This window comes from Quercus suber, unplaced genomic scaffold (assembly GCF_002906115.3).
Source record: "Quercus suber isolate HL8 unplaced genomic scaffold, Cork oak 2.0 scaffold_49, whole genome shotgun sequence".
NCBI lineage: Eukaryota > Viridiplantae > Streptophyta > Magnoliopsida > Fagales > Fagaceae > Quercus > Quercus suber.
The window spans coordinates 155,819-166,766 of record NW_027069514.1 but is presented as its reverse complement, the minus strand read 5'-3'; the positions used below and the strand labels follow the sequence as shown (position 1 = coordinate 166,766).

General features: G+C 36.7%; 1 pseudogene; it reads left to right on the top strand.

The window, feature by feature from the left end:
- The first annotated feature begins 1,987 nt into the window (after positions 1-1,987).
- LOC112019320 (probable inactive nicotinamidase At3g16190) lies at positions 1,988-7,728 on the top strand (annotated as a pseudogene).
- Positions 7,729-10,948: the final 3,220 nt, after the last annotated feature.

Below are 10,948 nucleotides of genomic sequence, written 5' to 3'. Positions count from 1 at the left end.
GTGATTCCCTCAACACCTGCATAGATATGACAATGATTTTCAAGCGAGTTAAGTAGGTTTAACCATTAAAGCAGTAGGTTGGGTTAGATGGCAAGTTGAGTTTTTAAAACCACAAAGATCCAACCCAACCTGCCTAGATATATTCATCTATTTTTAGATTTTATCTTATATCAAATTTAAGATTTTATTTTTTATTTATTTTTGGTTAACTCCATGATTTACACACGTTAATATATATATATATATATGAAAAATGAATGATATTTTCTCAACATATTTTTAAGCATACATAATGACAAGGATATAGTACTCATACCATTTTTTTTTCTCTTTTTTAATGCAAAGAAAAATTTAGAAAGTACTCTTAAGTCATAACTTAAGACATTTTTCTTTTATGGGTATAACTTAAGACATTTGAAGTTTGATGAATGGGAAAGTGAGTCACATTATGATTTTCTTCAATGATTTATAGGATTTATAGGAAATACAACTCAAATTTATTCATAAATGGTAAAATAAATTTTAAGGTTTAGTATACTACTCATAACTAAAGCTAACCCACCCAACTTGCAAAATTGAAACCACCCAAATTTTCAGCTAACTCTCCATTTTTGGAGGTTGATGAGTCGGCAACTAGTGGGCTTAGATGAAAATTTTTCTCTCAACCTATCCAAAATTTTAACTTACCCACCATTTTTGGAAGTTAGTGAGTCAATAGCTAGCGGGCTTGAAAAAAAAAAATTTCCCTTAACCTACCCAAATTTTCAACTTACCCACCATTTTTGGAGGTTGGTGAGTCGATGATGGTTTGGAATTTTTCCAACCTTGGTAGTTTGGTCGAAAATTTTTCCATCAACTCAAGCAATCCAATCCATGCACAGTCATGCCAGATAAACACAATTAGTTAATGTTAAATCATGAAAACTAATAAATTTATTTTAAACTAATATTTTAGTTCTTTTTGTTTGTCTATTTGTCTTTACATGTTTTATTTTACTTTGGATAAATCTTTTTAATTAACAACAATAATTAATCTTTTTGCTAGAAGATTATTGGATATATAACAAGATAATAAAATAAATTTTCATTTGATTTGTAGTTTAGGAGAAAATTCAACTACAAAGAGATATTCAAATTATTTAGAAGCCAATACTTTTAAGTCTGTTTGTAATCCATGCTATCCTCTTCACGCGAATGTAGCGCCTCCATAATAAACTAACCATGCATGCGCTTTGAATCACCTTCAAAGACAATGTCTCGAAATCAACTGTCCTGTGCTGTCAAATGCAGCAACGAGTTCAGATTCCTTTGCAAAATTCGTAAGACTTAAATCCCACGTACACAGCGGCTTCTTCACTGCATGTCCTTACCTTCTTCTTGTTGTATGTTACATATATATATATATATATATATATAGTATTAGAATCTAAGATTTCCAAACGAAATCCTTAGGTTGCGGTCACGTACAATAAAATTTAGACGATCGCTGATCCTGAAAACGTTATTCTCTAAATTCCAACACCGATCAAAATAGTGGGTCTCATTTCATTACCTCCATAGTCCATAGCCATAGCTATATATAGCCGTAGCCATGGTGTGTAATTTGTTTATAATTAGTGGTTTGATTATTGATGTCATGTCGTCAGTGTTTGCGTTTCTATTTTTTTGTATCACGTATTTGTTACATACATGATATATATATATATATATGCATGAATGGAGTGTGGGAAAGATGCGCCTATCTTATCCAGGTAGGTAACACTACTATACTAGTAACAAGTCATCCTTACATTTTTGTATGAGGAATAGTTGAAAAAAGTGCAAATTAAAAAAAAAAAAAAAAAAAAAAAGAATATGTACAAAATTTTATCAAGCAATAAAAGCAAAGCGAGGCCTATCTTCCATTTCTCATTGAAAATTTTGTTTTGGTTTGGAAAAAAGATTTATTAAAAGCCCTTTTTTTTGGATTTTGGAACATGAAAGATAAATGGAAAATTGGAAACACACAGCTCTACTTGTTGAGGACATGCGGGTCCTCTCACACGCACTCTCTCTCACCAAAAAAATAAAAATCTGAAGTTGCTTTTTTAGTTTTTCAATTTTTGGTAGAAAGATTTTATAGATGAGGACGGTCAGGTGCCACTGAATGGATGAAGAGCCATAGTCCCTAATGTAATCGAGGCCGTTGAGGTCGCTAGGCAGCGTGGCAATCTTGTTATTTGGGTTTGTACACTTTTTCGTTCTATTCACTTTTCTCTGTTATTGTTCGCTTTATTTATTTGTTTGATAAACATTGTTTGCATTATTTGCTTTATGAGTTAATGGGCTTTAATTTGTTTTTTTCCATGATTTTTTTTTTTCTTTCAAATTTTACTGTAGATAAATGATTGATTTGAGGCATAAGGAAGATGGATAGCTCTGTTTGCTTGCTAAGAAAATGTAGGGAAAAGGCTATAGAGCATGTTAAAAATTTAAGTTCAATCATTGCTTCTGAGCCGAGAAATTCTATACCTTCTATGAACTAAAAAGCCTAGAAGAACTAGATTTTTGGGTTCAGCTGAGTTGGATTTATTCACCTTTTGGAATTTAAAGAATGAATAAGAATTAGAGCACAAAACCAACTGTATAGAATTCTTCATATTTTTTTGTAATAGAGAAATGAAAGAATGTATTCGATTCCATCCTACTTCTACAAAAAATGCAAAGCATTTCACCCTTATAACCCCATTTAGCCATTCTAGACCTTGTGATCAATCTGTCCTTGATGGCTATGTTGGGTATTGTAGAGCCTAGTTATGTTTGATTCGGTTGACAACCCGACTCGATTCGAATAATGTTGTGTGGTTTTTTAATGGGAGATTTTCTGAGGCTTAGTTCATGGAGTAGAGGCTTGGGCTTGTCGGCCCAAGTTGTAGCGCTCATAGACAATTTTTGGCCCGTTTTGTAGCCTATTGTGAATCCTATGCACAGAATGTAAAAAACGTTACTTTGGTGATTATGTTTGTTATTGTAGTTTTTTGAGAGAGAGAAAAAGTGTACTGCCGCATTTTTGTATTTTTTCTTGATAATAGTAAAATTCCTGTAACTCCATGAATGTAGACAAATTGCCGAACCACGTAAATATTTTCTTGTGCGTTTGATTATTTTTCTTTGACGTGTATTTTCTCTATTTTTTGTCTCTCATAGATTGGGAATTTCGGGTTATTTCCTGCTAATCATGAGATAAAGGAATGCTTTGGAACGTGACTAGAGAGAACCAAATACCATTCCACCAATCAACAGCAGCACAATTCATCCTATTAGCAATAAAACTTTCCATTAGTAGTAGCAGACTAGTAGGCACTCCTACTTACTGATTATCCTTATCATAAATTTGGATTTCAAATAAGCTACTTTGAATTTGAACAAGCTGCTCTGACCTTGCTCGAGGAGTGGCCCATTTTGAATCATGTTGGAGTTGGACAACTTAGCATTTAACTTCCTGCCGGTGTCATTAACCATTCTATGCTCTAATGCTCATGCTTCTGATACAAAGGCCCATCTATATGCCAATTATCAAATCAAAGAAAAATAGAATCACCTCTAGCCACTTTGAACTTCATAATAGGCCTCACAATATTTAAAAAACACTTTACCTGGTGTGAAACAAACAAATACCAAAGAAGCAACAACAAGAAGCCTTAATTCCAAATTTTGGGGTTGGCTATGGATCTTCAACAAATTAGTTAGGGTCCTCTACTTGTATTTTTTACCTTTTAATTCTCCCAAAAAAAAAAATGTTGATGTTTTTATAATAAAAAAAATTAATCTTTTTCTACATTTTTCGTTCTTTCAACTTGAATAAATTATACTTGAATCAATTTTTTTAATCTTTTGGACATGATTGAACTATCTTAAGTTACTCTCCTTCATCTTTTCATCAATATGGAAGAGTTCCAATTTAATTATTTGATGAGTACGACAATATAGAAATTGTTGTTACAATAATAATAGGGGATTATGGTTTCTTATATTATTATTATTAAAAAATTCAATTTATTAGTATTATTGAATGATACACTAGTAACCTTATGGTAGAGTGGTTAAATTAGGCATTTTAATTTATTGATTGTGAATGTTTCTTTTTGTTTTTCTTAATAAATTCAATAGCATTGATGTAAGGGTCATCAAATAGCCCATGGCCCACAGCCCGACCCAGAAACCTGATGGCCCACCAGGCTAATGGGCGGCCCGACCCGTTGTTATTGAGGCCAATGGTTAGCCCACTAACCCAGTGGGTAAGACCGTGGGTTAGTTTTAATGCCCATGGGTACCGTGTGGGCTAGCCCAGTAACCCAGCCGATTAGCCCAACCTGTTGCCCAGCCCAATAACTCATAATTCATAATGATATATAGGAGGTGTATGAAGGATTGATCTTGAGATATTATAGAGGAATTCCTTAAGAGAACTTCCCCAACCACTAAGATACTTAAAGTAATTGTGCTAAACTTAGTTTACTAAATATATATATATATATTTAGTAGTCTAGCAAATTTGAATTAACCATTTGACATTTTTTTTATTAAAGATAAAAATAAAAAACTATTTAAAGCCTTAATAAAAATAAATAAATAGGTTTCCGTCAACAAAACAAAAATTCATATAGATTTGACTGTAAAAACAAATTTGTAATTAAGTATTAAATTCTTTGATTCTTTCCTTTGTAAAAATAGATTGATTATTCTCTTATAAAAAATTGATTATTTCCTTATAAAAATAATAAAATAATATGCTAACACAAGCCCATTGATAGCCCATTAGGTCTAACCTGGTAGCGCAGCTTGCTAAAGACAAAATGGGCATTGCCCATGGGCAGGGTCATGGGCTGGGGTTTTCTCTTTCGGCCCAACCCGGCTCGGTCCATTAACTAGTTAATAACTCATTATGCCCGTGGGCCAAGTAAAAATGGGCCGGGTCGGCCTGACCCGGTCCATTGACGACCCTTACATTGATGGTGATGATCATATTAAAAAAAAAAAAGTTGGGTTTATGGTTGTTCGTGAGCATGATACACTAGGAAGGGATTCCTCCCTTTCTTCTCGCGCCGGAAACTGCGGCTGATAGGCCGTCAAGGCTGAACCACGTAACCCTCATGTTCTTGATGTTCCTATTCTATGCTTCCTCTTCCGCATCCACTCTAGCATACACAATATGGTATAACACATTGCGTTTGTTAATATTCAACATGGTATATCAATGCTAATATTTAACATGGTATCAGAGCCAAACTTCGTTCTTGGCATCAAACAAATCTCTACACAGCAAAGAAGATTCATACATGCATAGCACAGATTCACAATGCCCCCGCTTAGCTTCAAATCCAGACCCCACGGCATCATGCAGCCACCATGGCTCACTGCCGTGTCTAGATCCTCAAGCCCAAGCAATATGTGCCTCTCCTTATCAGATCTGTGCAAATCAAGACTATGCCTGAAGAAATCAACCCCACATACGTGCTCCTCGGCCTCCCGTGAGGAAAATCCAGAACTCCGGTCACCAGAAGCACTGCCACGCGCCACCACGCGCTGCAACTGGCTCTGGAAAATCACCCACGCGCCGCCTCAGATTCCCACTTCAAGATCGTCTTCTTGGTACACGCGCCACCCCTGCGGCCTCCTCGTCGACCGATCAACAGAACCTGAAATTTCGGCAGCCATCTGACACCTTACGCGCCACAACGCGCCACTGGGATTTCGGGCTTCTCCTCCACGCGCCGGTGAACATTGCACGCTCCAGTCACGCGCCGGAAACTGCGGCTGATGTCATCTGACGTCATCAATTGCCACGTCAGCTTGATCCACGTCAGCCCTAATTCCACGTCATCAGCCACGCAGCTCGCCACGTCAGCAGTGTCGCCTCGTCAGCACCACGTCACCTAGTTGACTGTTGACCCGGACCGACCCGACCCGGACTACCCGGATCTGACCCGTGAGCACTGACCGTTGACTTTGACCAAATCCGTTGACTTTGACTTTTTGTGTTGACCTTTGACCAAAAGTCAAAATTTCCGAAAGGGCCTATCTTGCTCAGTTTTTCGCGTAGATTCCAATTTTGGACTCCGTTTCTTCATTTGAAGCTCCAAAATTGGTCAATTGGCACATTATTCATTGTGGTTTCTTCAAAGGCATTCTTCAAGGCATCTCCAAGTGATCTTCTCATGCTTATCCAACCTCAAGCCTTCATCGAGCTTCTGCCTTGAGTTTGAGGGAGGGTGTTAGAGATATATATTAAACATATATTAGCCCAATGTAATAGGCCCAAGCCCAGTCCTACTTGTACTAGTAGTCTAGGGTTTAGTCGCCTATATATACTCATGTTAGGGTTCATTGTAACACAAGGGTTATTGTACTACACTCCTACACAATAAAGATGTAGCCCTTAAGGGATTCCTCCGTGGATGTAGGCCGTCAAGGCTGAACCACGTAACCCTCATGTTCTTGATGTTCCTATTCTATGCTTCCTCTTCCGCATCCACTCTAGCATACACAACATGGTATAACACATTGCGTTTGTTAATATTCAACATGGTATATCAATGCTAATATTTAACAGCAGAGATGTTGAACTCTTCTGCCGCCACTGACTGGTATGCTGCTGGGAAAGTGGGTTCAGCTGTTAAGGGAAGTGTGGGTGCTGAACTGGTTGATCTTGAATCCTGATGGTCTGTTGATCAAAGAAGGAGACTATAAATTGGTGAAGACGCGCTTTAGTGCTTTCTTTGCTACACATCTTCATTCTTTACTTCAGGGTGCTGAGATTAATAATCTAATTATCAGTACTGGTTTGTGAACCTTAGAATCTGGAGATTTAAACTTTTTATAGATAGTGCTGCATGCATGTTAAGTTTGTATTTACAGCTTCTAGTTTGAACCTCTGCTTCTTGGTGTTCAAACTCCAAATTGCATCAGGCAGACTGCCTTTGACGCTTTAGCATTGGATTATCAATCTGTTTCTGGACTATTTTAAAAACGATTTTTAAAAATCAGGGACTGACTTAGGAGCTAAATCAATTTAGGGACCAAATTGAGAATAGGTCCAAAATGTAGGAACCAAAAGTGCATTTTCGCCAAAAAAAAAAAAGTTGGGTTTATGGTTGTTCGTGAGCATGATACACTAGGAAGGCAGAGATGTTGAACTCTTCTGCCGCCACTGACTGGTATGCTGCTGGGAAAGTGGGTTCAGCTGTTAAGGGAAGTGTGGGTGCTGAACTGGTTGATCTTGAATCTTGATGGTCTGTTGATCAAAGAAGGAGACTATAAATTGGTGAAGACGCGCTTTAGTGCTTTCTTTGCTACACATCTTCATTCTTTACTTCAGGGTGCTGAGATTAATAATCTAATTATCAGTACTGGTTTGTGAACCTTAGAATCTGGAGATTTAAACTTTTTATAGATAGTGCTGCATGCATGTTAAGTTTGTATTTACAGCTTCTAGTTTGAACCTCTGCTTCTTGGTGTTCAAACTCCAAATTGCATCAGGCAGACTGCCTTTGACGCTTTAGCATTGGATTATCAATCTGTTTCTGTTATTTTTGATGCCACGGCTGCTGCTACACGCCTACACCTGACATACATGCTGGTAAGTAAACAAATATTAGAATGTGTTATTTCATTCAATTCATACTGCATTTGCAGAAACTTGTATTTTGGTTTTCTATCTTAGCAGATGATCTTGACTGCAATAGGTAATTAACAAAACATTGTAACGTAGACATATTGATTATAATTATTATTTAAGTTTTTATATCATCTTCTTCAAATGATCTTAAAAAATCATTCCTTCTATTTTTTGATATAGAAATCTTGCTTATGAGAACAAGTTTCGCATCTTTTTTTTTTTTCGAAGAATTGAGTTTATTGAGAATTGGCCTGTGGCTAATAGGATTCCCCCAAAAGCTCTCATTTGCTGAAGCTTCGAAGGGACAAAACATAGCAGTATTAGGACAGCTATTTTATGATTAACTGATATGTAAAAATCCAGACTACCTGCACTAGAAGGGTTAATTTGGTTGTACTGTATGTTCTGCTGGCATGTGCCTAGAAGGGTTTTAAAATGAATTCAAGAAATTGTCACTGCTTCCTTTATATTGTTGTTTGGTTTTGATTCATTAGTATGGTTCCTGAGTAGTATCAGAATATGTTTATGCCACAATAGGTAAAAAAAAAAAAAAAAAAAAAAAAACAATAAGATCTGGCAACTTGGGTTTGGTTATGCTGCAAGTCAGACAAAAGAAAACCACTACGAGGATTTCCATTCAAGCATGTCTCCTTGGGACAAAACAAACCCTTCTTGACGTAAAGATTCACTTTTTTTGTATAGTGTTTGATGGGTATAGATTGGAAACATGTATAAGCTGTCACCTGTAATCCTTCGGCTTATGCTGAAGGGCATGAAGTGGGCCGATGACCCTTCAAGACTGAAGGGTCTAAAGAAGGCTGACGGGTCTAAAGAAGGCTGACGGGAGTGAGGTTGACGGTTCTAACAGAACCATGACTTGGCCATCACGTATAGGTATATACGGAAATAACTTGTATCCCACGCTAAATGTTAGTCTCCTACAAGGAAAGGGTTCCGCGATCTACGGACTCCTATATGAAAAAGACTTCTATTCCAAAAAAGAAAAGTCAATCTTCAACTACTATAAAAGCCTCAATACTCTCACAAATCGAGGTACGCATAATTAACCCCTTTCTAGCACTCTAGAGTTGAAATAAGTTCTAACTTGACATTCGGAGGGTATTTGGCCGGCACCACACCGGTGCTCTCTGGTTTGTTATCTCTTTTTTGTTGTGCAGGTGCTGTTTAGTGTGTGAGTATCGTGTAGCTCACTGGTGGTTTTTCCGGCATCATCAGTGTTCGTGTGAAGAAAGTTGTCCTTTTTTTTTTTGTTGTTGAAGAAAGTTGTCCTTTTTTTGTTGTTGAAGAAAGTTGTACATTGATTCTCGATTTAACTGGAGTATAAATGATATATTGAGCTTCTATGATCTAATAAAAATTCAGAGAAATGATGGGCAAAATATCAACACGTTTTTTGAAAGCTTCGAAAAATTGATAGTAGGGTATGTCATTTATGCAATTTCTAGAAATTACGTACACCTTCTTAGCATGATACATTAACGTGCAGCAAGCTTTGCATTTAAATAACGTGCTATTTCATATTTCAACTTGGAGCATGATGTACAAATATAGCCAACGCTGTATACACATGACATGAGGTATTGATATGTAACGGGGAGAGCTTTAAAATGTATTTAGGTGCACAAAATGTAAAAGGGCCGTGTAGATCTAAGGGTTTGAAATTAGTGATTTCTGATGTGCAGGTCAGGATTGAAACTCAAAGCAGCTAAGATCACCTAACTTCCACCTGTGAGGCTCTGAGAGAACATGACTTCTCTGTCAAAGAGAAAGGCAAGCAAGAAGCTGTAAAACGGCAACTGAAGCCAGGTAGTGAAGGCTAATCCCTGTGGTAAATAGAAGTGATCAAGGCATACACAAATGTCTGTTAGAGAAGAAAAGCAAAACTAGATCGTCTTATATGTTCTAATTTCCTATTTTAAGAGCAAAATTTCAAGTGATTGCTAATTGAAAACCACAATCTTTCATGTCAACCCTTTGATAGAGAGAGAAGAAGAAAGGAAGAAAGTTGGTGGAGGGCTGTGGTAGGAGAAAATTGTAATAGTTGAATTTGACGGTTTCAATAAATTTGGATAAAAATCACGCTGTTGTAGAATCAGGCAAGTTGAAATGAAGGGAACACCAAAATGACAGACTAGAGAGATTTTAGAACTAATTATCAAAAAAGAGAGATTTTAGAACTGAATCCTGTGCAATACAGAGTTAGAACTTAGAAATGTATGTTGAAATTGGGATCTTTATTAGCTAAGGCCTAAGATAATCAACCTATACTAGAAACAAGACAAAAAGATTTCAAATGCTAACATTGTCAAAAGTACAAACCCTATGAGGCAGTTTTAGCACCATAAAATTGCTCCAACATGATATTTCCTGACCATTATTAAATGCAGTTGTCTTGGTTTATGTTGTCATAGACATTTATTTAGGACCATTTCTAGCATGATGGTAGTGGGTGATCTATTCTTGCAAATTTTTAACATTCTGCATTTTTAAATACATGTGGTGCGGATGTTATTGCTTGGTTGATGACTGTTGTATTTGTCTACCAGGCAGAGGCAGGTATGTGATATACTGTTGTTACTTATTTTTAACATATAAAATTTCTTGCACTATCACCTCTCATTTAAATTTACTTGCCGTCAAGGATTTTAGCTTGCTAATATGATACCAGACTGACATGGATTACATCTTATGAACTAGTCAACAATTTTAACACGAAAAATGTTGAAGTTGTGACCCCAACTCTACAGGAATGGTGCAAGTATGATGCTTGATCTGTCTGACAAGAAAATCATAGATCATGTGCATTCTGCCCGAAGTTCCATGTGATTGTATTTTGTACTGATGTTTGTGTATGGTGATGTCTCTTTGATTATTGCATTATACCATTGTGTAATATATGTTTCGCATTTTTTTTTTTTTTTTGATTTCCCACAGTGTTTTCTTAAGGTTTTCAACCAGAGACTAATCACTGTTCGTGCCGGGTGAGCCCACGAAGGGGTAAAGCACTGGCCTAGGAAATTCTTTTCAAAGTGCAGGTAGCAGGACTCAAACTAGGGAGCACACCTAGTCAAGCTCAGTACAAGCACTTTAAGACCAAGAGCCCAACCAACTTGGCCAACCCCTTGGGTTTATGTTTTGCATTTCAATAGTCAGATAGTGGAATATAAAGCAATGAATTCCCTATCATGTTCCTTGTTCCCCCAATTAGGATCCTCTTCACCATAAGAATGAAGAGGATTCATTTTAAAATAAAAATTATGTATTTTCCTA